We start from the raw sequence: 25,722 nt of genomic DNA, 5'->3' as shown, positions 1-25,722 counted from the left end.
CTATTATGCTCCTCGTAAACTTTTTCAGTTTGGCCGAACGGCCCGACGCAAGTTGCCCCCGGTGCGGGAACATGGGGGGAGACATGATGCACATGTTTTGGAGATGCCCGAAGTTGATCCGCTACTGGACAGAGGTGACAGGAACCATTGATCGGGTGTTTGGAACCTCCACCAGGATGGAGGCGAAGTATTGTCTCCTGGGATTAGTTGAAGGAGTTGGAAACCCGGGAAGTAGCCAGATGGCAGTTCTGAGATGCCTATTTCAGGCAAGGAAACTGATTGCCCAACCCTGCTTAGCCTCCAATGTTGGCAATGACTTGTTTTTTTTCGCTTGTTTCCCAAGATGACCATGTTGGCATTTGTCAAGATGGTTGAGAGGGCCCGAAGAGATCGCCTATGGCCCCATCACCTTGAAAGTGCCTGATCTTGTCTGATCTCAGAGGCTAAGCATTGTCTGGCCTGATAAGTAACTGGATGGGAGACCAACTGGGAATACCAGGTGCCGTAGGATTCTTTTTATGTTGTTGGAGTTGACATGGTTTTTTTTTTTCGCTTGTTTCCCAAGGTGATCATCTTGGCATTTGTCAAGAGGGCTGAGAGAGCCCAAAGAAATCTCCTACTGCCACATCCCCCTGAAAGCGCCCGATCTCATCTGATCTCAGAGGCTAAGCAGGGTCCGGCCTGGATAGTACCTAATTAAAGGTGCCGTAGGAATCTTTTCATATTGTTGGCTTTGAACTGTTTTTCTTTCGCTTGTTTCCATCACCTTGAAAGTGCCTGATCTTGTCTGATCTCAGAGGCTAAGCATTGTCTGGCCTGATAAGTAACTGGATGGGAGACCAACTGGGAATACCAGGTGCCGTAGGATTCTTTTTATGTTGTTGGAGTTGACATGGTTTTTTTTTTTCGCTTGTTTCCCAAGGTGATCATCTTGGCATTTGTCAAGAGGGCTGAGAGAGCCCAAAGAAATCTCCTACTGCCACATCCCCCTGAAAGCGCCCGATCTCATCTGATCTCAGAGGCTAAGCAGGGTCCGGCCTGGATAGTACCTAATTAAAGGTGCCGTAGGAATCTTTTCATATTGTTGGCTTTGAACTGTTTTTCTTTCGCTTGTTTCCCAAGGTGACCATTTTAGCATCAGTCAAGAGTTTTGAGTATGTCCCAAAGTGATAGCCTGAGGTCACATCACCGTGAAAGCGCCCGATCTCAGAGGCTAAGCAGGGTCTGGGTCAGATGGGAGACCACCAGGGTCTATGTTGTTGGCGTTGACCTGTTTTTTTTCACTTGTTTCCCAAGATAACCATCTTGGTATTTGTAAAGAGGGTTGAGAGTGTCTAAATAGAACACCTATGGCCACATCACCCTGAAAGCGCACAATCTAATCTGATCTCAGAGGCCTAGCAGTGTATGGCCTGGTTAATACCTGTATGGGAGACCATCTGTGAATATCAGGTGCCGTAGGCTTCTTTTTATGTTGTTTGCGTTTACCTGTTTATTTTCACTTGTTTCCCAAGGTGACCATTTTGCCGTTTAACAAGAGGGTTGAGAGTGCCCAAAGAGATCACCTACGGCCCCATCACCCTGAAAGCGCCCAATCTCATCTGATCTCAGAGGCTAAACAGTGTCGGGCCTGGTTAGTACCTGGATGGGAGACCGCCTGGAAATACCAGGTGCCATAGGCTTCTTTTTTTGTTGTTGGCTTTGAACTGTTTTTTTCGCTTGTTTCTCAAGGCGACCATCTTGGCGTTTGTCAAGAGGGTTGGGCGTGTCTTGAAGAGAACGCTTACGGCCACATCACCCTGAAAGCACCCGATCTCGTCTGATTTCAGAGGCTTAGCAGCGTCATGCCTGGTTAGTACCTGGATGGGAAGACCAGGTGACATAGAAGGATCTGGCCTGGTTAGTGTCTTGATTGGGAGATCGCCTGGGAATACCGGATGCCGTAGGATTCTTTTTATGTTGTTGGCTTTGACCTGTTTTTTTTCCCTTGTTTCCCAAGGTGACCATCTTGGCATTTGTCAAGAGGGTTGAGAGTGCACAAAGAAATTGCCTACGGGCACAACACCCTGAAAGCGCCCAATCTTGTTTGGTCTCAGAAGCTAAGCAGGGCTGGGCCTGGTTTGTACCTGGATGGGAGACCGCCTGGGTTTTCCAGATGCCGCAGGCTTCTTTTTATGTTGTTGGCGTTGACTTGTTTTTTTTTTTGTTTCCCAAGGTGACCATCTTGGCGTTTGTCAAGAGGGTTGAGCGTGCATTTGATCTCAGAGGCTAAGCAGGGTTGGGACATGGTTAGTACCTGGATGGGAGACCGCCTGGGATTTCTCGATGCCATAGGCTTTAGTTTTAAGTTGTTGGCATTGACTTATTTTTTTTATTTTTATTATTCTTTTGTTAAGTAGAACAACATAAATATAACAGTCAACCATACAGCATGACCCAGGGTCAAAATTACATGCTAACAAAAAATAGGCAGCCAAATAACTCTGGGTTCTCAGAGGGGAGTCCTACAGTTTCATGCAGAAAATAGAGAAACCCCACCTCCGACATGTAGTACAGTATAACTAGTGCAGCTCTGTTCGGACAAATGTAATCATGGAGAACAACTGGGACCACAGCGAGCCAGCTTATCATGACCTATGTGAACCAGAGTAAAATATGAGCCGGTCATGTCCTGAACCCTGGGGTTCTTCTTGGTCCCGAAGGCTAGTAAGGAGACAAGGCATAGTCAAAAGGGAGGACGGGGGAAGAAGAGAGTGCAAAGACGGAGAGAGAGGAGGTGGGGGGATGGCGGCGGGGAAAAAAAGAAAAATAAAGACAAAAAGGGAGGGGGGGGAATGCCACCCAGGGCAGACATGGCCTACGTAGGTAAACGTTAGATGTTCAGTCGTTTTCTGGGACTGCTCACCTCCCGAATGTAGTCTCGAGTACCAGTAAAATACCTCCAGGGCCTCCATGTAACACTAAATGCCTCTTCAGTGTTGTGAAGGGTGGCGGTCAATTCTTCCATCCGGAGAATATGATTGACTTTGGAATACCACAGCACCTTGGATGGGGGCTGAGGCTGCCTCCACAATGCGGGAATGCAGGCCCGGGCGGCATTCAGGAGTTGCATCGTGAGGGTTTTTTGGTATTTTCGAACAGGCTGTTTGGTCAAGTGTAGAAGGCACGCTGCTGGGAACCCAAAAGTTCCTCAAGGCCGGGCATGCCCAGAAAAGGTGTCCCATGGTCCCCGTATCTGAATTTCACCTCCAACAAACATCCGGGATCGATCTATCCATTTTATTCCGAAGGTATGGGACTCTATACCAGCGTGAGACTATCTTGTATCCTGAATCTTGATATTGGTTTGCGATGGAAGCTTTATGTACTAAGGTCAGGATCTTCCCTATCTGTTGTGGGGTAAATGTGATGCCTAAGTCCCTCTCCCATTTGTGGATAAATGGTGGGGGTCGACTCCTCCTCCTGACTACTCAATAGGTTGTACAGGAGGGAGAGGGTTCCCTTTTGTGACAGATGGATTCATAGGGTGTCAGGTCTCTAGGAGTGTAGGGGGCCCTTTGTATGGCCAGAAGAAAGTGACGAAGTTGATAAGCACTAAACAAGTCAAGCGGAGGGTCAGAAAGCTTGGCGACAGTTTGCGTGGTCGGGAGCCCTCCCGAGGGCCACACCTCTCCCAGACGCTTTTTCCCCACCACTGTCAACTGTCGCAGTTTCTTGTTGGTAATTCCCGGTGGGAAGTCTGGATTATCTATAACCGGAGTCATTGGTGATGGCAGGGGAGCAATGTGTGTGCAGCGGAACAACCTCCGCACAACAGCCAACGTAGCTCCCACTACGGGGTGACCTCTGAGGTATTTTGGTAGGGAGGACAGGAGCCACGGGGAGGTCAATAGGGGAATGGATCCATCCTCAATCTCCATCTCCACCCACTGCTTGTGTGGGCCATTACAATGCCAATCAACGACTCTCGCTAGCAGAGTCATTCTGTAGCATTGTCTGAGATCTGGGAGACCCAGACCCCCCTTGTCCTTTGGTCTGGCAAGCAATTGCAAACGGGCTCTGGGCGGTTTGCGCGCCCAAATAAAGTCCCGGAGCAGCACCTGCAGTTTTCTGAAAAAAATTGGGGGTAACCGGATCGGTAATGTCTGGAACATGTATAAGATCCGCGGGAGGGCCGTCATTTTGAATGCATTACAGCGCCCGAACCAGGTCAGTGTTAAAGCATGCCAGTTTCCCAAATCAGATTTCAGTCTATCCAGGAGAGAGACAAAATTAAGCGGGTACAATTGCACTAAATCCGCTGCGATGTCAACGCCCAGGTAACGTATATATTTTTCAGCCCAGTAGAATGGAAAAGCGGAGCGGAGCCTCTTGGCCTCACCATCCGGGACCGATATATTCAATATAGCTGACTTGGCGCAATTGATTTTATAGTTTGATAGGCTGCCGTATCGCTGTAGAGACGCAAGTATATTGGGAAGCAAAATGTGTGGATTGGAGACGGAAAAAATTTGATTGTCAGCGTACGCCGCAATTTTGTGGTGTGCCGAGGGTTTGGATATGCCAGTAATATTCGGGTCATTCCGAAGGTGACACATAAGTGGTTCCAGTGTCAGAATAAAAATTAGGGGAGACAGAGGGCACCCCTGCCTCGTCCCATTAGTGATGGGGAAAGAGTCCGAGCACCACTCGTTCACCCGTACCGCTGCCGACGGCGTGGAGTAAAGCGACATTACCCAGCTCATCATGTTGGAGCCAAGACCTATATGTTCCAGGGTGGCCTGCATAAAGTGCCAGGCCACCCTGTCAAAGGCCTTTTCCGCGTTCATTGACAACATAAGCAAGGGCCTTCCCTGTACATGCGCCGCATGGATTAAATTGAGGACTCGGGCCTTATTGTCTCTAGCTTCCGACTTATTTTTTATTTTTTTGCTTGTTTCCCAAGGTGACCATCTTGGCGTTTGTCAAGAGGGTTGAAAGTGCCTGAAGAGATTGCCTACGGGCACATCACCCTGAAAGCACCCGATCTCGTTTGATGTTGGAGGCTAAGAAGAGTCAGGCCTTGTTAGTACCTGGATGGGAGACTGCCTGGGAATACCAGGTGTCATAGACTTCTTTTTATGTTATTGGCGTTGACCTGTTTTGTTTTCACTTGTTTCCCAAAGTGACCATCTTGGTGTTTGTCAGGAGGGTTGAGAGTGCCTGAAGAGATTGCCTATGGCCACATCACTCTGAAAGCACCCAATCTCATCTGATCGTGGAGGCTAAGAAGAGTCGGGCCTGGTTAGTACCTGGATGGGAGACCACCTGGGAATACCAGTTATTGTAGGCTTTTTTTTATGTTGTTGGCGTTAATTCGTTTTTTTTTTTGCTTGTTTCCCAAGGTGACCATAATGGCATTTGTCAAGAGGGTTGAGAGTGCCCAAAGAGATTGCTTACAGCGGCATCACCCTGAAAGAGCCCTATCTCTTCTCTTCTCTGAGGCTAAGAAGGGTTGGGCCTAGTTAGTACCTGGATGGGAGATGGCGTTGGAATACCAGGTGCCGTATTCTTCTTTTTATGTTGTTGACATTGACCTGTTTTTTTTCGCTTGTATCTCAAGGTGACTATCTTGGCATTTGTCAAGAGGGTTGAGAATGCCCAAAGAGATTGCCTATGGGCACATAACCCTGAAAGCACCCGATCTCCTCTGATCTCAGATGCTAAACAGTGTCGGGCCTGGTTAGTACCTGCATGGGAGACCGCCTGGGAATACCAGGTGCCATAGGCTTCTTTTTTTTATTTATTTTTTTATTTAGTAGTATGCGACATACAATGCAAAGGCAACTTCACAGAATGTGTTATACAAATAGTTACAAACAAACGATCATATTGCATGGATATCAGAGCCAATGGTAAGAAGTCCGAGGAGAATAGCACGTGTACAGCTTTGCGGTCATATCAAGATGAGATTAAAGCTCCATCTCGTTGGGATCCTCTACCACTTAAAATATTATTGATACTAGCCCTGCTACCCTCGAAGAGTTTAGATATCCATAGATAGGGGAAGAGTATTGTGTAGTAGTCAAATGGGGTCGGAACATACCATTTTCTTTTCCCTTTTTTGAGTTAAGAAGGGAAATAGTAGAACTGAAAGGAGGGAGAAGGGGAAAGAGAAGATTGGGGAAGGAAATGGCAGAAAAGGAAAAGAAGGGGTAAGGGGGTGTCGTGGGTAGAGTGGATAGGGTGGGGTCCCCTCCCAGGGAGCAAGAGACGCCCTCGGCTCACCAGCTCATGAGCTGTCCAACGTTTGGAACAGCGATCTCCAACGATCACCATGAGCTTACTATGTCTCGCGGAGGTATTCTTCCGAAAAGCGAAACTGGGTCCAGTAGAACTATCTGTTCCCATGCTCCTCCGTTTTATCCCTCATTGTGGCAGTCAGGTCTTCCATTCGTTCAATATCATTTACCCTTGCGAACCACTGGGTCACCATTGGAGCAGATTGCTCTTTCCACTGACTTGGGATGCAGGCCCTAGCTGCATTGAGGAGATGTTTAAGTAAGGACTTATGATAACGCTTTCTCGACATAGGAGTTAGATTGAGAAGAACTGCTGCGGGATCATTGGCTAAGGAAATGTCTGTGAACTTGTGGATGAGTCTCAGGACAGGCTGCCAGAATGTTTGTAATTTAGGGCATTCCCAGAAAATGTGGAGAATGGTGCCAGCCTGTTGCCCACAGCGACAGCAAGCGGTCAGATTGACCGGGGAATATTTTGGCCAACACCACCGGTGTACGATACCAGTGTGTGATCAGCTTATATGAGATCTCCTGATATTTACTGCAGAGTGACGACTTATGGGCGAAAAAGATTATTCTGTCCTTCTGTGGTTTGGAGAATGTAGTTTGTAAGTCCCTTTTCCATTTAGCTAGGAAGGGTGGATCCGTGGAGGATTGTGCGTCTGTCAGCATTTGGTAGGACCTAGAGAGGGAACCACGAATTGGGCCATCATCCAGGCAAAGTTCCTCAAAGTGGTGGAATTGTCTAGAGAAGAATGAATGGTTAGGTAGTGATCCGAGGAAATGGTTTAGCTGTCTAGCTCTCCAGCTATCCAATGCAACAGGTACTTGCTCTAGCAGTATGGTCCCCATGGGAATCAAGCCCGTGGGTCCAAGAAATAGGGCTGCTCTCAGAAGCCCTTTCGGGGCTTGCCTGGTAAAGGCCTGGTCAGACAGGCCCGGAGGGAATCTAGGGTGTCCAATAATTGGGGTCATAGGAGAAGGGAAGTTAGTCAGGTGGGAAAGGTGAAAAAAACTATCCATCTCGGCGAGCGAGGGGGCCAATTAAAGGGTGAGTAGTCACACAGGGCTCCAATCGCCCAAGGCAGACCAGCCAATGGAACCCGCGCCATCTCCTGCTCTAGCTTGACCCATAGCTTCAGTTCCCCATGCCGGTGTCTTATCACATATGGTCCCCCATCGGATAGTGTCCGCTGTGTACTGCGCATGCGCAGTACACAGCAACACAGATTCCGAAAATTGCCGAGCATGAACGGCGCCTGCGCACTGAGTCCAGGTTCTATCCCCACTATCCAAGTGGACATAGAGTAAGAATATAAAAGAGCCGAGCGCAGCGAGGCCGAGCCCAAAGCGTGGCGAGCGAAGCTCGCCTGCGAGGGGCCCTCTAATATTCACAACCCTATGTCCGCTTGGATGGTGGGGCTACCACCTCCACTCACCGCGCAGGCGCCGTTCAGCTTCGGAGATTTTCCGAAGCTTCGTCTGCTCCGTACGGCGCGGACACTATATCATGGCCAGACAGTATATGGCAGAACACCGGCACCAGTCAACCACCGGTGTCATGTGCGTCGCTGTGTAATATAGAGCAGGGTCCGGGAAGCCAATACCTCCCCGCAATTTCGGTCGCAATAGCATTGCCCTACCAATACGCATATGTTTTCCGCGCCAGAGGAACTTGATAAAGATTGAGCGAACCGCATGAAAGAAAGTCTGGGGTATTTTGATAGGTAAGGCTTGTAGTAGATACAGAAGTCGTGGCATCGCGTTCATCTTCAACACATTACAGCGTCCGAACCATGACAGAGCTAGTGGGTCCCATCTTTTAGGGTCCGCTGTAAGCCCATAGGCTTCTTTTTATGTTGTTGGCTTTGACCTGTTTTTTTTGCTTGTTTCTCAAGGCGACCATCTTGGCGTTTGTCAAGAGGGTTGGGCGTGTCTTGAAGAGAACGCTTACGGCCACATCAACCTGAAAGCACCCGATCTCGTCTGATTTCAAAGGCTAAGCAGCGTCAGGCATGGTTAGTACCTGGATGGGAGACTGCCTGGGAAGACCAGGTGCCATAGAAGGATCTGGTCTGGTTAGTGTCTTGATTGGGAGATCGCCTGGGAATACTGGATGCCGTAGGCTTCTTTTTATGTTGTTGGCTTTGACCTGTTTTTTTTAGCTTGTTTCCCAAGGTGACCATCTTGGCCTTTGTCAAGAGGCTTCAGAGTGCCCAAAGAGAGTGCCTACGGCCAAATCACCCTGAAAGAGCCCAATCTCATCTGATCTCGAAGGCTACGCAGCGATGGGCCTGGTTAGTACCTGGATGGGAGACAGCTTGGGAATACCAGGTGCCGTAGGCTTCTCATTATGTTGTCGGCGTTGACCTGTTTTATTTTCCCTTGTTTCCCAAGGTGACCATCTTGGCATGTGTCAAGAGGGTTGAGAGTGCACAAAGAAATTGCCTATGTGCACAACACCCTGAAAGCACCCAATCTCGTTTGGTCTTAGAGGCTAAGCAGGGTTGGGCCTGGTTTGTACCTGGATGGGAGACCGCCTGGGTTTTCCAGATGCCGCAGGCTTAATTTTATGTTGTTGGTGTTGACCTGTTTTTTTCGCTTGTTTCCCAAAGTGATCATCTTGGCATTTGTCAAGAGGGTTGAGAGTGCCTAAAGAGATCGCTTACAGCCGCATCACCCTGAAAGCACCCTATCTCTTCTGATCTCAGAGGCTAAGAAGGGTTGGGCCTAGTTAGTACTTGAATGGGAGACGGCCTTGGAATACCAGGTGCCGTATTCTTCTTTTTATGTTGTTGGCGTTGACCTGTTTTTTTTCGCTTGTTTCCCAGGGTGACTATCTTGGCATTTTTCAAGAGGGATGAGAGTGCCCAAAGAGATTGCCTATGGGCACATCACCCTGAAAGCGCCCAATCTCCGCTGATCTCAGAGGCTAGAAAGGGTCACGCCTTGTTAATACCTGGATGGGAGACCGCCTGGAAATACTAGGTGTGGTAGGCTTCTTTTTATGTTGTTGGCGTTGACTTGTTTTTTTTGTTTGTTTCCCAAGGTGACCATCTTGGCGTTTGTCAAGAGGGTTGAGCGTGCCTGAAAAAATCTACTATGGCTGCATCACCCTGAAAGAGCCAAATCTCATTTGATCTCAGAGGCTAAGCAGGGTTGGGTCCTGGTTAGTACCTGGATGGGAGACCACCTGGGATTTCTCGATGCCATAGGCTTTTTTTTTAAGTTGTTGGCATTGACTTATTTTTTATTTTTTGTTTTATTCTTTTATTAAGTATAAGTAGAACAACATAAATATAACAGTCAACCATACAGCATGACCCAGGGTCACAATTACATGGTAACCAAAAATAGGCAGCGAAATAACTCTGGGTTCTCAGAGGGGAGTCCTACAGTTTCATGCAGAAAAGGGAGAAACCCCACCTCGGACATGTAGTACAGTATAACTAATGCAGCTCCGTTCGAAAAAATGTAATCATGGAGAACAACTGGGACCACAGCGAGCCAGCTTATCATGACCTATGTGAACCAGAGTAAAATATGAGCCGGTCGTGTCCAGAACCCTGGGGTTCTTCTGGGTCCCAAAGGCTAGTAAGGAGACAAGGCATAGTCAAAAGGGAGGACGGGGGAAGAAGAGAGTGCAAAGACGGATTGAGAGGAGGGGGGGGATGGTGGTGGGGAAAAATAGAAAAATAAAGACAAAAAGGGAGGGGGGGGGGGAATGCCACCCAGGGCAGACATGGCCTACGTAGGTAAACGTTAGATGTTCAGTCTTTTTCTGGGACAGGGGCGCTGCTCTCCTCCCGAATGTAGTCTCAAGTATCAGTAAAATACCTCCAGGGCCTCCATGTTACACTAAATGCCTCTTCAGTGTTGTGAAGGGTGGCGGTCAATTCTTCCATCCGGAGAATATGATTGACTTTGGAATACCACAGCACCTTGGATGGGGGCTGAGGCTGCCTCCACAGTGTGGGAATGCAGGCCCGGGCGGTGTTCAGGAGTTGCATCGTGAGGGTTTTTTTGTATTTTCGCACAGGCTGTTCGGTCAAGTGTAGAAGGCACGCTGCTGGGTTGTCTGCAATATCTACATTTCTGAGAGTTTTTATCGTCCCGGTCACCTCCACCCAAAAGTTCCTCAAGGCCGGGCATGCCCAGAAAATGTGTCCCATGGTCCCCGTATCTGAATTGCACCTCCAACAAACATCCGGGATCGATCTATTCATTTTATTCAGAAGGTATGGAACTCTATACCAGCGTGAGACTATTTTGTATCCTGATTCTTAATATTGGTTTGCGATGGAAGCTTTATGTACTAATGTCAGGATCTTCCCTATCTGTTGTGGGGTAAATGTGATGCCAAAGTCCCTCTCCCATTTGTGGATAAATGGTGGGGTCGACTCCTCCTCCTGACTACTTAACAGGTTGTACAGGAGGGAGAGGGTGTGTCGCACAGGTTCCATTTTGTGACAGATGGATTCATAGGGCGTCAGGTCTCTAGGAGTGTAGGGGGCCCTTTGTATGGCCAGAAGAAAGTGACGAAGTTGATAAGCACTAAACAAGTCAAGCGGAGGGTCAGAAAGCTCAGCGACAGTTTGCGTGGTCGGGAGCCCTTCAGAGGGCCACACCTCTCCCAGACGCTGTTTCCCCACCACTGTCAACTGTCGCAGTTTCTTGTTGGTAAATCCCGGTGGGAAGTCTGGATTACCTATAACCGGAGTCATTGGTGACAGCAGGGGAGCAATGTGTGTGCAGCGGAACAACCTCCGCACAACAGCCAACGTAGCTCCCACTACGGGGTGATCTCTGAGGTCTTTTGGTAGGGAGGACAGGAGCCACGGGGAGGTCAATAGGGGATTGGATCCATCCTCAATCTCCATCTCCACCCACTGCTTGTGTGGGCCATTACAATGCCAATCAACGACTCTCGCTAGCAGAGTCGCTCTGTAGTATTGTCTCAGATCTGGGAGACCCAGACCCCCCTTGTCCTTTGGTCTGGCAAGCAATTGCAAACGGGCTCTGGGCGGTTTGCGCACCCAAATAAAGTCCCGGAGCAGCACCTGCAGTTGTCTGAAAAAAATTGGGGGTAACCGGATCGGTAATGTCTGGAACAAGTATAAGATCCGTGGGAGGGCCGCGGATCTTGGGGGTAACCGGATCGGTAATGTCTGGAACAAGTATAAGATCCGCGGGAGGGCCGTCATTTTGAATGCATTACAGCGCCCGAACCAGGTCAGTGTTAAAGCATGCCAGTTTCCCAAATCAGATTTCAGTCTATTCAGGAGAGGAACAAAATTAAGCGGGTACAATTGCGCCAAATCCGCTGCGATGTCAACGCCCAGGTAACGTATAGATTTTTCAGCTCAGTAGAATGGAAAAGCGGAGCGTAGCCTCTTGTCCTCACCATCCGGGACCGATATATTCAATACAGCCGACGGTGCAATTGATTTTATAGTTTGATAGGCTGCCGTATCGCCGGAGAGCCGCGAGTATATTGGGAAGCGAAATGTGTGGATTGGAGACGAAAAAAATTAGATCGTCAGTGTACTCCGCAATTTTGTGGTGTGCCGAGGGTTTGGACATGCCAGTAATATTCGGGTCAATCCGAACGTGACACATAAGTGGTTCCAGTGTCAGAATAAAATTTAGGGGAGACAGAGGGCACCCCTGCCTCGTCCCATTAGTGATGGGGAAAGAGTCCGAGCACTCTGAAAGCACCCAATCTCGTCTGATCTTGGAGGCTAAGAAGAGTCAGGCCTGGTTAGTACCTGGATGGGAGACCACCTGGGAATACCAGTTATTGTAGGCTTCTTTTTATGTTGTTGGCGTTGATTCGTTTTTTTTTTTTTTCGCTTGTTTCCCAAGGTGACCATCTTGGCATTTGTCAAGAGGGTTGAGAGTGCCACTTTGGGGGGTCTGAGTGATACCTAGTGCGCTGTACTGGAAGGGCTTGACATTCCCGCATATGTGTCCCCTCCCCCTGGTTGCGCCCCTCGTCCCCCCCTCTGGCTCCCACCTACTCTTTGCCGACATTGCCTTCTGCAGCTTTCGGGGACCCTGGATGACTTATTTATTGAGCCTATTGGTACGAGACACTGCTTCCCTCCAGGGTGACTCTCGACCCCCCTGGAGGATTTACCCCTTACTGTTTGGGCGGTCCCAGCCTCCCTCTGGATGCTCTACACAGCCCCCGATGGCGATGCAGGAGAGACACTAATTGGCGGGCCCCAGGCCCCAGGTGAAGTCTCCCGTTGGATGGAGGGATGGTGGCCCCAGCCCCTTGCCTGCCGGATTTTCCATGCACCGACCAGGGCTGCTCCTCTTTCATCTTGATGTGGTGACCATGGAGGGGAGGAGTTGAAATTTATGGGGTCCGGGTGTTTGCTGGTGGGAGTGCGCTAAAGGACTTGACATTTCCGCACTTTTGTCCCCTCTCCCCTGTTTTCCCCCTCCCTTCCCCCCCTTCCCACCCTTCCCTTCCCTCCTTTCCCTCCCCCTTTCCCCCCTTCCACTCCCCCCTTCCCTGCCCCTTTTCCCCCCGGGGCGTGGATGGGAGAGAGGGGGTAAGGAGAGGACAATCTGCCAAAGGGAGAAATGCATTTGTTCGGGGACTGCATGTACTTTAGGGGTATGGGACGGGGGGTGGTGGATCCCATTCTGTGATGCCTTTTCTGTTGTGACGGGCTCCCTCGTGCATGCCTACGTTTAGGGCGAGCCGAGGAGACCCCTCAGTGCTGACAGTTATATGCTCTACCTCTGTTTTGGTTATACTATTGTTTTTTGGTTCTATGATGTTACTGATTGTCTTTTATTTGCATACCGGTATCAGACGTGACATTTACCACTGCCGGGACTGGGGGGACTAGGATTCGGGGGCTCCCTCTCCGACCTGTCTACCCACCAACCCAAGTAGGACAGCGCTTTAAACCCAGTGTACATCTGGTAAGCGCTATAGCATAATTGTGCTGTTTTAGTATACCCTTCCTGTACTGTTGAGTGTGGACAACCCTTAATTTCCCTCTCCCCCTGGGGTTGAGGTGCCCGGCCTCTTTTTCCCTTTACCTTTCCTTCCATTTGCCCTTCCTTTCTCCCCCTTAGTTCCCGCCATGCATTACCTACCCAAAACCTACCTTGGTTCAACTTTCTTTGCTTTTCTCTGACGTCCCCCTCCCCGAGGAGCGATGGCAGACTCAGTCAAGGTCACCTCTCTAAACGTTAAGGGACTGAACTCCCCTGAAAAACGGTGGATCCTCCTGTGAGAACTGAAGACTTCCTGTACTGATGTGGCCTTTATACAAGAAACACATTTTAAAAATACTAGCCTCCCCTTTCTATGGTCGAGATCCTTCCCTAAGGTCTACCACTCTACTAACCCCTCCTCTAAGACCAAGGGAGTCTCCATTGTGATCTCTAGCAGGCTCCCCTGGGTTCTCCAGGATTCTCTGGTGGACCCTGGGGGCCGATATCTTTTTCTTAGGGGCCACATTGGAGAGCGCCTTTTTACATTTGCCACTGTGTACGCTCCCAATGATCACCAAGACACGTTCCTTAGAACTACCCTGCACAGATTATGTGACTTTCGAGAGGGCCAGTTGATATTAGGTGGGGACTTTAATGTCCCCTTTCGCCATCGGTTGACACTTCTGCCTCTTGCCCCTCGCTCCTCATTTCCTCTAGAAAGCGGATTACTAAGTGTTTACTGAATGACCAATTAGTTGATGTCTGGCGTCTGCAACACTCTGGGGAAAGGGACTACTCTTTTTGCTCTTCCCCTCACAAATCATACTTGAGGATAGACTTCTTCTTGATTCCACATGACCAACTGCACTTGGTGAGCTCTTCCTCCATCGGCCATATTACTTGGTCCGACCACGCTCCTGTAGCCCTTACCTACACCCTCTCTAGGAACCCCTCACCTAGGTCTCTATTCTGGCACCTTAATGAGAGCCTCCTCCAGATACCAGAAGTTTTAGCAGATGTGACCAGGGAATTGGACCTTTATTTCCAAGAAAACTAAACGCGGGACTGTGACCCGGGGATAATTTGGGAGGCTCACAAGTCAGTACTCCACAGGGTACTTATCAGGCACGGGGCGCGCATCAAACGAACACGGAGGGAACAGCTTGCTAATCTGTTTCGTGAACTTGCCTCTGTGGAAGCGAAACATAAACATACCCCCTCACGGACCTTAGAGATTGAATTGGGGACACTCCGTACCCATATTGCTGACCTACTCCATTATAAAGCGAAAGCGGCACTCCAGTTTTGTCGTAAACTGACGTAGGAGTCAGGGGACAAATGCGGAAAAATCTTAGCCAGGTCGGTAAAGGAGTTGAAATCTGGCTCTTACATACCACAGTTGATAGATGAGAATGGCCAGAGGGCCTCTACCCCAACCCAAATAGCCGAAGTCTTTGAAAAATGTTACTCTGATCTCTACAACCTGCCCGATTCAGGGTCTGGACAGGACAATATAGACAGATATGTAACCGGTTCTGGTCTACCAACCCTCTCATCGGAATCACGGGAGTACTTGGAGGACCCGATCACACTGGAAGAAGTCCAGACGGCCGTGGGACCTCCGAAGGTGGGTAAGGCTCCGGGCCCTGACGGATATACCGCACAATACTTTAAGACCTTCCTCCCTATTCTCGGCCCGCGCTTGATGAATTTATTTAATACTCTGAGCTTGAATGGGGATTTTCCTGAGGATACCCTTAGAGCCCACATCTCGTTGATACCTAAGGAGGGCAAAGACCCGGGCCTATGTGGGAGCTACAGACCCATTTCCCTCCTAAATTCGGTCCTAAAACTATTCTCTAAAATCCTCGCCACGTGATTGGCACATCACTTGCAGTCCCTTATACATATTGACCAGTTAGGTTTTATTCCCACCAGGGAAGATAGGGACAACACCATTAAGGTGCTTACCCTGATCCATAAAGCAAAGTCATCTGGGACCCCTTGTCTTTTCATGAGTACTGATGCCGAGAAGGCTTTTGATCGGGTCAAATGGACATTAATGTTCTCGGTCCTTCGCCATATAGGTCTGAGTGAACGGATGCTGGCATGGATAAGTAAGATATACTCACGCCCTTCAGCTCAAGTCAAAGCAAATAGGGTTCTCTCATCTCCCCTTGACATCGGGAATGGGACCAGACAGAGCCCAAGCTCTCCCGATCCAGATTCCAGTCCTGTTTTTTAACCAGACAGGGTTGCCCCCTGTCGCCCCTATTATTCGCACTGTCATTGGAACCCTTTCTCTCCACAATTCGACAAAACTCAGACATAACGGGACTCCAAATGGGTACTATTGAGTGCAAGATATCTGCCTACGCGGATGACATGCTGTTCTCGCTGACGAATTCCAGAGTTTCCTTGCCAAATCTCCTTCGGGAATTCCAGATATACGGGATACTTCTTGAGATCAAAGGCCATGGGGGTTGCAGTCCCCCAGCAAACGTTAATAGACTTGCAGTCCAATTTTCGATTTAAATGGACCCATACAGCCCTTAAGTACTTAGGTACTTACATTCCACCGGACATCGTGCGTACGTTTATGTTGAACTTCCCCCCACCCCTTGTCACTAAGATCCGCAGTTTGCTTCACGGGTGGCATTCTGGCCTCCATTCCTGGTTCAGGAGATGCAATCTCATTAAAATGAACATACTCCCTAAATTTACTTATCTTTTCCAAGCTCTCCCGATCCAGATTCCAGTCCTGTTTTTTAAGCAAGCTCAATCCTTGCTCACTCAATTTAACTGGGCCCACAAAAATCCCAGACTTAAGCGGTCACAGCTGACATTGTCTAAACAACAGGGAGGGTTGGTTCTCCCTGACTTGCGACGCTACTACCTGGCCTCCCATCTGGGGCGTGTATTGGACTGGAATCGAAACAAACTTTCTAAGCTCACTCCCGAATTCCGCTAAGAAGCGCCATATGGTGCTATAAGTATTTACCCACAGAATTTATGTCACATCCCACTATAGGGGCTTAGTTGAAAGTCAGTCACCTGATCGCTACCCAAAACACACTCACGTCTTTGACTTCCCCCTATTCCCTATACGTGGCCATCCAACCTTTGAACTGGGGACCCACTTAGAAATTCCAACCTAGACAATGCGTCTAAATTCATCATTGATGGAAAATGGCCTTCTTTCTCAACCCTAACAGATCCGACAGGGCTTTTCCAACTGCCTTTTTGGAGAGCATCGCAACGACATCATTTTCTCCATTCCATCCCCAATCCTCAAACGTTCGCCCGCCCTCAGACGGAGTTTGAGACTCTATGCAGGAGCGAAGGCCCTTTGGCCCACATTCTCTCTCAAACAGATTACCCACACTTAACCTGTCTGTCCAACTGGGAAAAGGACCTTAATTGCTAATTTTCCCCAGCACAGAGACAACGCATTATCACTTTGGCTCTCAAAATGTCACTGTGCACGAAGATACAGGAGACTAATTTTAAACTTCTCACCAGGTGGTATTTGACACCATCAAAGCTGCAGAAATGTTTCCCCTCTTCCTCGAACATATGCTGGAGGTGTGGAGAAGAAGAGGGCACGTTGCTGCACATTTTTTGGTCCTGCCCCAGCTTGGTGGACTTCTGGACAGAGATCCGATGCATAACACAAAAATTCACAGATTTCTCCATCCAGGAAGAGGCTGCATTCTTTCTCTTGCACCATTCACAGATTCCCATTAAGAAGTACAAAAAAATCTATTTTACGGCATGTGATAAATGCGGCGAAATCCTGCATCCCCCTCTATTGGAAAATTTTTTCCCCCCCCTTTCATTACTCACTGGCTTAGGAAAATAGAGGACATTAAAAAAAATGGAGGACTTGATCCTCACATCACAAGGTAAACAAGAATTTTTTAAACAAACCTGAGACATCTGGAATACCTTTATATTCTCGCTGGAAGGATGTCGCCTGCTATCGCCTTAGTGCTCTGAGCTTTCCTTGACTGGCCCCTTGGACAGTGGCTGCCATCGTGTCTCGTCCCCTCTTCTCCTTTTCTGATCTTTCAACCCTTCTCTTTTCTGCCTTCCTCCCCTATCTCTCACCCCCTCCACCCCCTCTCTCTTTTGGAAAGAGTGGAAAATTGGGAATGACGGCCCCACACCCCCCTCTGGATGGATTATGCCGGAGGGACCTGGGGTTTGTGTGACCCTGGATCTTGGTACAGTACTTTATCCGTGCCTCGAATCATTGTGATTGATGGAAGGCAGACTCACAGTTGCGAATATACCTGTATCAAGTATTGTTCAGCTGCTTTTTGCTCTGTATTTCTCTGTTGCATTATGTACTCGGGGGACCGTCTTCCCCTATTTGGAGAAAAAATTGCTTAGCCTCCAAGATCAGATGAGATGGAACAGATTCAGGGTGATGTGACCGTAGCCAATATCTTCAGGCACTCTCAACTCTCTTGACAAACACCAAGATGTTCACCTTGGAAACAAGCGGAAAAAAAATAGGTCAACGGCAACAACATAAAAAGAAGCCTACGGCATCTGGAAATCCCAGGCGGTCTACCATCCAGGTACTAAACTGGTCCCAACGCTGCTTAGCCTCTGAGATCAGATGAGATTGGGCTCTTTCAGGGTGGTGTGGCCGTAGGAGATTTCTTCAGGCACTCTCAACCTTGACTAACGCCAATATGGTCACCTTGGGAAACAAACAAAAAAATCAAGTCAACGCCAACAACATGAGAAGAAGTCTACAGCACCTAGTATTCCCAGGTGGTCTCCCATCCAGGTATTAACAAGGCCCGACCCTGTTTAGTCTCTGAGATCAGACGAGATCTGGTGCTTTCAGGGTTATGTGGCCATAGGCGAGCTCTTCAGGCACTCTCAACCCTCTTGACAAACACCAAGATGGTCACCTTGGTAAACAAACAAAAAAAAAAAACAAGTCAACGCCAACAACATAAAAAGAAGCCTTCAGCACCTAGTATTCCCAGGTGGTCTCCAATCCAGGTACTAGCAAGGCCCGATCCTGTTTAGCCTCTGAGATCAGAGGAGATCGGGCGCTTTCAGGCTTATGTGCCCATAGGCAATCTCTTTGGGCACTCTCAACCCTCTTGACAAATGCCAAGATAGTCACCTTGGGAAACAAGCGGAAAAAAAAACAGGTCAATGTCAACAACATAAAAAGAAGACTACGGCACCTGGTATTCCAAAGCCATCTCCCATCCAGGGACTAACTAGGCCCAACCCTTCTTAGCCTCAGAGATGAGAAGAGATAGGGCTCTTTCAGGGTGATGCTGCTGTAAGCGAACTCTTGGGCACTCTCAACCCTCTTGACAAATGCCAAGATGGTCACCTTGGGAAACAAGCGAAAAAAAAAAAAACGAATCAACGCCAACAACATAAAAAGAAGCCTACAATAACTTGTATTCCCAGGTGGTCTCCCATCCAGGTACTAACCAGGCCTGACTCTTCTTAGCCTCCAAGATCAGACGAGATTGGATGCTTTCAGAGTGCTCGGACTCTTTCCCCATCACTAATGGGACGAGGCAGGGGTGCCCTCTGTCTCCCCTAATTTTTATTCTGACACTGGAACCACTTATGTGTCACGTTCGGAATGACCCGAATATTACTGGCATATCCAAAATTGCGGCGTAGGCTGACGATCTAATTTTTTACGTCTCCAATCCTCACATTTCGCTTCCCAATATACTCCCGGCTCTCCGGCGATACGGCAGCCTATCAAACTATAAAATCAATTGCACCGTCGGCTGTATTGAATATATCGGTCCCGGATGGTGAGGCCAAGAGGCTACGCTCCGCTTTTCCATTCTACTGAGCTGAAAAATCTATACGTTACCTGGGCGTTGACATCGCAGCGGATTTGGCGCAATTGTACCCGCTTAATTTTGTCCCTCTCCTGAATAGACTGAAATCTGATTTGGGAAACTGGCATGCTTTAACACTGACCTGGTACGGGCGCTGTAATGCATTCAAAATGACGGCCCTCCCGCGGATCTTATACTTGTTCCAGACATTACCAATCCGGTTACCCCCAATTTTTTTCAGACAACTGCAGGTGCTGCTCCGGGACTTTATTTGGGCACGCAAACCGCCCAGAGCCCGTTTGCAATTGCTTGCCAGACCAAAGGACAAGGGGGGTCTGGGTCTCCCAGATCTCAGACAATTCTACAGAGCGACTCTGCTAGCGAGAGTCGTTGATTGGCATTGTAATGGCCCACACAAGCAGTGGGTGGAGATGGAGATTGAGGATGGATCCATTCCCCTATTGACCTCCCCGTGGCTCCTGTCCTCCCTACCAAAAGAGATCACCCCGTAGTGGGAGCTACATTGGCTGTTGTGGGGAGGTTGTTCCGCTGCACACACATTGCTCCCCTGCCGTCACCAATGACTCCGGTTATAGGTAATCCAGACTTCCCACCGGGATTTACCAACAAGAAACTGCGACAGTTGACAGTGGTGGGGAAACAGCGTCTGGGAGAGGTGTGGCCCTCGGGAGGGCTCCCGACCACGCAAACTGTCGCCGAGCTTTCTGACCCTCCGCTTGACTTATTTAGTGCTTATCAACTTCGTCACTTTCTTCTGGCCATACAAAGGGCCCCCTACACTCCTAGAGACCTGACGCCCTATGAATCCATCTGTCACAAAAAGGAACCTGTGCGACACACCCTCTCCCTCCTGTACAACCTATTAAGTAGTCAGGAGGAGGAGTCGACCCACTATTTATCCACAAATGGAAGAGGGACTTTGGCATCACATTTACCCCACAACAGATAGGGAAGATCCTGACATTAGTACATAAAGCTTCCATCGCAAACCAATATCAAGAATCAGGATACAAGATAGTCTCACGCTGGTATAGAGTCCCATACCTTCTGAATAAAATGAATAGATCGATCCCGGATGTTTGTTGGAGGTGCAATTCAGATACGGGGACCATGGGACACATTTTCTGGGCATGCCCGGCCTTGAGGAACTTTTGGGTGGAGGTGACCGGGACGATAAAAACTCTCAGAAATGTAGATATCGCAGACAACCCAGCAGCGTGCCTTCTACACTTGACCGAACAGCCTGTTCGAAAATACAAAAAAACCCTCACGATGCAACTCCTGAATGCCGCCCGGGCCTGCATTCCCACACTGTGGAGGCAGCCTCAGCCCCCATCCAAGGTGCTGTGGTATTCCAAAGTCAATCATATTCTCCGGATGGAAGAATTGACCGTCACCCTTCACAACACTGAAGAGGCATTTAGTGTTACATGGAGGCCCTGGAGGTATTTTACTGGTACTTGAGACTACATTCGGGAGGTGAGCAGCACCCCTGTCCCAGAAAAAGACTGAACATCTAACGTTTACCTACGTAGGCCATGTCTGCCCTGGGTGGCATTCCCCCCCCCCTCCCTTTTTGTCTTTATTTTTCTATTTTTCCCCACAGCCACCCCCCCCTCTCTCTCCGTCTTTGCACTCTCTTCTTCCCCCCTTTTGACTATGCCTTGTCTCCTTACTAGCCTTTGGGACCCAGAAGAACCCCAGGGTTCTGGGCACGACCAGCTCATATTTTACTCTGGTTCACATAGGTCATGAAAAACTGGCTCGCTGTGGTCCCAGTTGTTCTCCATGATTACATTTGTCCGAACGGAGCTGCATTAGTTATACTGTACTACATGTCCGAGGTAGGGTTTCTCTCTTTTCTGCATGTAACTCTAGGACTCCCCTCTGAGAACCCAGAGTTATTTGGCTGCCTATTTTTTGTTACCATGTAATTGTGACCCTGGCTCATTCTGTATGGTTGACTGTTATATTTATGTTGTTCTACTTATACTTAATAAAAGAATAAAACAAAAAAAACAAAAAAATAATGCCAACAACTTAAAAAAAAAGCCTATGGCATCGAGAAATCCCAGGCGGTCTCCCATCCAGGTACTAACCAGGTCCCAACCCTGCTTAGCCTCTGAGATTTGGCTCTTTCAGGGTGATGCAGCCATAGTAGATTTTTTCAGGCACGCTCAACCCTCTTGACAAACGCCAAGATGGTCACCTTGGGAAACAAACAAAAAAAACAAGTCAACGCCAACAACATAAAAAGAAGCCTACCACACCTAGTATTTCCAGGCGGTCTCCCATCCAGGTATTAACAAGGCACGACCCTTTCTAGCCTCTGAGATCAGCGGAGATTGGGCGCTTTCAGGGTGATGTGCCCATAGGCAATCTCTTTGGGCACTCTCATCCCTCTTGAAAAATGCCAAGATAGTCACCCTGGGAAACAAGCGAAAAAAAACAGGTCAACGCCAACAACATAAAAAGAAGAATACGGCACCTGGTATTCCAAGGCCGTCTCCCATTCAAGTACTAACTAGGCCCAACCCTTCTTAGCCTCTGAGATCAGAAGAGATAGGGTGCTTTCAGGGTGATGCGGCTGTAAGCGATCTCTTTAGGCACTCTCAACCCTCTTGACCAATGCCAAGATGATCACTTTGGGAAACAAGCGAAAAAAACAGGTCAACACCAACAACATAAAAATAAGCCTGCGGCATCTGGAAAACCCAGGCGGTCTCCCATCCAGGTACAAACCAGGCCCAACCCTGCTTAGCCTCTGAGACCAAACGAGATTGGGTGCTTTCAGGGTGTTGTGCTCGTAGGCAATTTCTTTGTGCACTCTCAACCCTCTTGACACATGCCAAGATGGTCACCTTGGGAAACAAGGGAAAATAAAACAGGTCAACGCCGACAACATAATGAGAAGCCTACGGCACCTGGTATTCCCAAGCTGTCTCCCATCCAGGTACTAACCAGGCCCATCGCTGCTTAGCCTCCGAGATCAGATGAGATTGGGCTCTTTCAGGGTGATTTGGCCGTAGGCACTCTCTTTGGGCACTCTGAAGCCTCTTGACAAAGGCCAAGATGGTCACCTTGGGAAACAAGCTAAAAAAAACAGGTCAAAGCCAACAACATAAAAAGAAGCCTACGGCATCCAGTATTCCCAGGCGATCTCCCAATCAAGACACTAACCAGACCAGATCCTTCTATGGCACCTGGTCTTTCCAGGCAGTCTCCCATCCAGGTACTAACCAGGCCTGACGCTGCTTAGCCTCTGAAATCAGACGAGATCGGGTGCTTTCAGGTTGATGTGGCCGTAAGCGTTCTCTTCAAGACACGCCCAACCCTCTTGACAAACGCCAAGATGGTCGCCTTGAGAAACAAGCAAAAAAAACAGGTCAAAGCCAACAACATAAAAAGAAGCCTATGGGCTTACAGCGGACCCTAAAAGATGGGACCCACTAGCTCTGTCATGGTTCGGACGCTGTAATGTGTTGAAGATGAACGCGATGCCACGACTTCTGTATCTACTACAAGCCTTACCTATCAAAATACCCCAGACTTTCTTTCATGCGGTTCGCTCAATCTTTATCAAGTTCCTCTGGTGCGGAAAACATATGCGTATTGGTAGGGCAATGCTATTGCGACCGAAATTGCGGGGAGGTATTGGCTTCCCGGATCCTGCTCTATATTACACAGCGACGCACATGACACCGGTGGTTGACTGGTGCCGGTGTTCTGCCATATACTGTCCGGCCATGATGTAGTGTCTGCGCCGTACTGCGCATGCGCAGTACGGAGCAGACGAAGCTTCGGAAAATCTCCGAAGCTGAACGACGCCTGCGCGGTGAGTGGAGGTGGTAGCCCCACCATCCAAGCGGACATAGGGTTGTGAATATTAGAGGGCCCCTCGCAGGCGAGCTTCGCTCACCACGCTTCGGCTCGGTCTCGCTGCGCTCGGCTCTTTTATATTCTTACTCTATGTCCACTTGGATAGTGGGGATAGAACCTGGACTCAGTGCGCAGGCGCCGTTCATGCTCGGCAATTTTCGGAATCTGTGTTGCTGTGTACTGCGCATGCGCAGTACACAGCGGACACTATCCGATGGGGGACCATATGTGATAAGACACCAGCATGGGGAACTGAAGCTATGGGTCAAGCTAGAGCAGGAGATGGCGCGGGTTCCACTGGCTGGTCTGCCTTGGGCGGGGAGGCCATTGGAGCCCTGTGTGACTACTCACCCATTAATTGGCCCCTCGCTCGCCGAGATGGATAGTTTTTTTCACCTTTCCCACCTGACTAACTTCCCTTCTCCTATGACCCCAATTATTGGACATCCTAGATTCCCTCCGGGCCTGTCTGACCAGGCCTTTACCAGGCAAGCCCCGAAAGGGCTTCTGAGAGCAGCCCTATTTCTTGGACCCACAGGCTTGATTCCCATGGGGACCATACTGCTAGAGCAAGTACCTGTTGCATTGGATAGCTGGAGAGCTAGACAGCTAATCCATTTCCTCGGATCACTACCTAACCATTCGTTCTTCTCTAGACAATTCCACCCCTTCGAGGAACTTTGCCTGGATGATGGCCCAATTCGTGGTTCCCTCTCTAGGTCCTACCAAATCCTGACAGACGCACAATCCTCCACGGATCCACCCTTCCTAGCTAAATGGAAAAGGGACTTACAAACTACATTCTCCAAACCACAGAAGGACAGAATACTCTTTTTCGCCCATAAGTCGTCACTCTGCAGTAAATATCAGGAGATCTCATATAAGCTGATCACACGCTGGTATCGTACACCGGTGGTGTTGGCCAAAATAGTCCCCGGTCAATCTGACCGCTGCTGTCGCTGTGGGCAACAGGCTGGCACCATTCTCCACATTTTCTGGGAATGCCCTAAATTACAAACATTCTGGCAGCCTGTCCTGAGGCTCATCCACAAGTTCACAGACATTTCCTTAGCCAATGATCCCGCAGCAGTTCTTCTCAATCTAACTCCTATGTCGAGAAAGCGTTATCATAAGTCCTTACTTAAACATCTCCTCAATGCAGCTCGGGCCTGCATCCCAAGTCAGTGGAAAGAGCAATCTGCTCCAATGGTGACCCAGTGGTTCGCAAGGGTAAATGATATTGAACAAATGGAAGACCTGACTGCCACAATGAGGGATAAAACGGAGGGGCATGGGAACAGATGGTTCTACTGGACCCAGTTTCGCTTTTCGGAAGAATACCTCCGCGAGACATAGTAAGCTCATGGTGATCGTTGGAGATCGCTGTTCCAAACTTTGGACAGCTGATGAGCTGGTGAGCCGACGACGTCTCTTGCTCCCTGGGAGGGGACCCCCACCCTATCCACTCTACCCACGACACCCCCTTACCCCTTCTTTTCCTTTTCTGCCATTTCCTTCCCCAATCTTCTCTTTCCCCTTCTCCCTCCTTTCAGTTCTACTATTTCCCTTCTTAACTCAAAAAAGGGAAAAGAAAATGGTATGTTCCGACCCCATTTGACTACTACACAATACTCTTCCCCTATCTATATGGATATCTAAACTCTTCGAGGGTAGCAGGGCTAGTATCAATAATATTTTAAGTGGTAGAGGATCCCAACGAGATGGAGCTTTATCCTCATCTTGATATGACCGCAAAGCTGTACACGTGCTATTCTCCTCGGACTTCTTACCATTGGCTCTGATATCCATGCAATATGATCGTTTGTTTGTAACTATTTGTATAACACATTCTGTGAAGTTGCCTTTGCATTGTATGTCGCATACTACTAAATAAAAATAAAAATAAAAAAAGAAGCCTATGGCACCAGGTATTCCCAGGCGGTCTCCCATCCAGGTACTAACCAGGCCCGACACTGTTTAGCATCCGAGATCAGATGAGATTGGGTGCTTTAAGGGTGATGGGGCCGTAGGTGATCTCTTCGGGCACTCTCAACCCTCTTGACAAACGCCAAGATGGTCACCTTGGGAAACAAGTGAAAAAAAAAACAGGTCAAGGCCAACAACATAAAAAGAAGCCTACAGCATCTAGTATTCCAAGGTGGTCTCCAATCCAGGTACTAGCAAGGCCCAACCCTGTTTAGCTTCTGAGATCAGAGGAGATCGGGTGCTTTCAGGGTTATGTGCCCATAGGCAATCTCTTTGGGCATTCTCAACCCTCTTGACAAATGCCAAGATAGTCACCTTGAGATACAAGCGAAAAAAAACAGGTCAATGTCAACAACATAAAAAGAAGAATACGGCACCTGGTATTCCAACGCCATCTCCCATCCAGGTACTAACTAGGCCCAACCCTTCTTAGCCTCAGAGAAGAGAAGACATAGGGCTCTTTCAGGGTGATGCTGCTGTAAGCGATCTCTTTGGGCACTCTCAACCCTCTTGACAAATGCCAAGATGGTCACCTTGGGAAACAAGCAAAAAAAAAAAAAACGAATCAACGCCAACAACATAAAAAGAAGTCTACGACACCTGGTATTCCCAGGCGGTCTCCCATCCAGGTACTAACAAGGCCCGACTCTTCTTAGCCTCCAACATCAAACGAGATCGGTGCTTTCAGGGTGATGTGCCCGTAGGCAATCTCTTCAGGCACTTTCAACCCTCTTGACAAACGCCAAGATGGTCAC

The 25,722-nt window shown here is 48.8% G+C and overlaps 8 pseudogenes; 4 read left to right on the top strand and 4 right to left on the bottom strand.

The window, feature by feature from the left end:
- The first annotated feature begins 1,563 nt into the window (after positions 1-1,563).
- LOC143958566 (5S ribosomal RNA) lies at positions 1,564-1,682 on the top strand (annotated as a pseudogene).
- Positions 1,683-5,213: 3,531 nt separating this feature from the next.
- Positions 5,214-5,332, top strand: LOC143958369 (5S ribosomal RNA; annotated as a pseudogene).
- A 319-nt stretch (positions 5,333-5,651) lies between these two features.
- Positions 5,652-5,770, top strand: LOC143958447 (5S ribosomal RNA; annotated as a pseudogene).
- A 2,738-nt stretch (positions 5,771-8,508) lies between these two features.
- LOC143958618 (5S ribosomal RNA) lies at positions 8,509-8,627 on the top strand (annotated as a pseudogene).
- A 9,374-nt stretch (positions 8,628-18,001) lies between these two features.
- On the bottom strand, positions 18,002-18,120 carry LOC143958578 (5S ribosomal RNA; annotated as a pseudogene).
- Positions 18,121-22,014: 3,894 nt separating this feature from the next.
- Positions 22,015-22,133, bottom strand: LOC143958343 (5S ribosomal RNA; annotated as a pseudogene).
- A 2,761-nt stretch (positions 22,134-24,894) lies between these two features.
- LOC143958315 (5S ribosomal RNA) lies at positions 24,895-25,013 on the bottom strand (annotated as a pseudogene).
- Positions 25,014-25,114: 101 nt separating this feature from the next.
- On the bottom strand, positions 25,115-25,233 carry LOC143958808 (5S ribosomal RNA; annotated as a pseudogene).
- Positions 25,234-25,722: the final 489 nt, after the last annotated feature.

The sequence above is a fragment of the Lithobates pipiens genome, unplaced genomic scaffold (assembly GCF_037356315.1).
Source record: "Lithobates pipiens isolate NorthernLeopardFrog02 unplaced genomic scaffold, aLitPip1_a1.2 Scaffold_61, whole genome shotgun sequence".
Taxonomy (NCBI): domain Eukaryota; kingdom Metazoa; phylum Chordata; class Amphibia; order Anura; family Ranidae; genus Lithobates; species Lithobates pipiens.
Note: the sequence above shows the minus strand (reverse complement) of the source record. Positions and strands in the feature narration are given on the sequence as shown.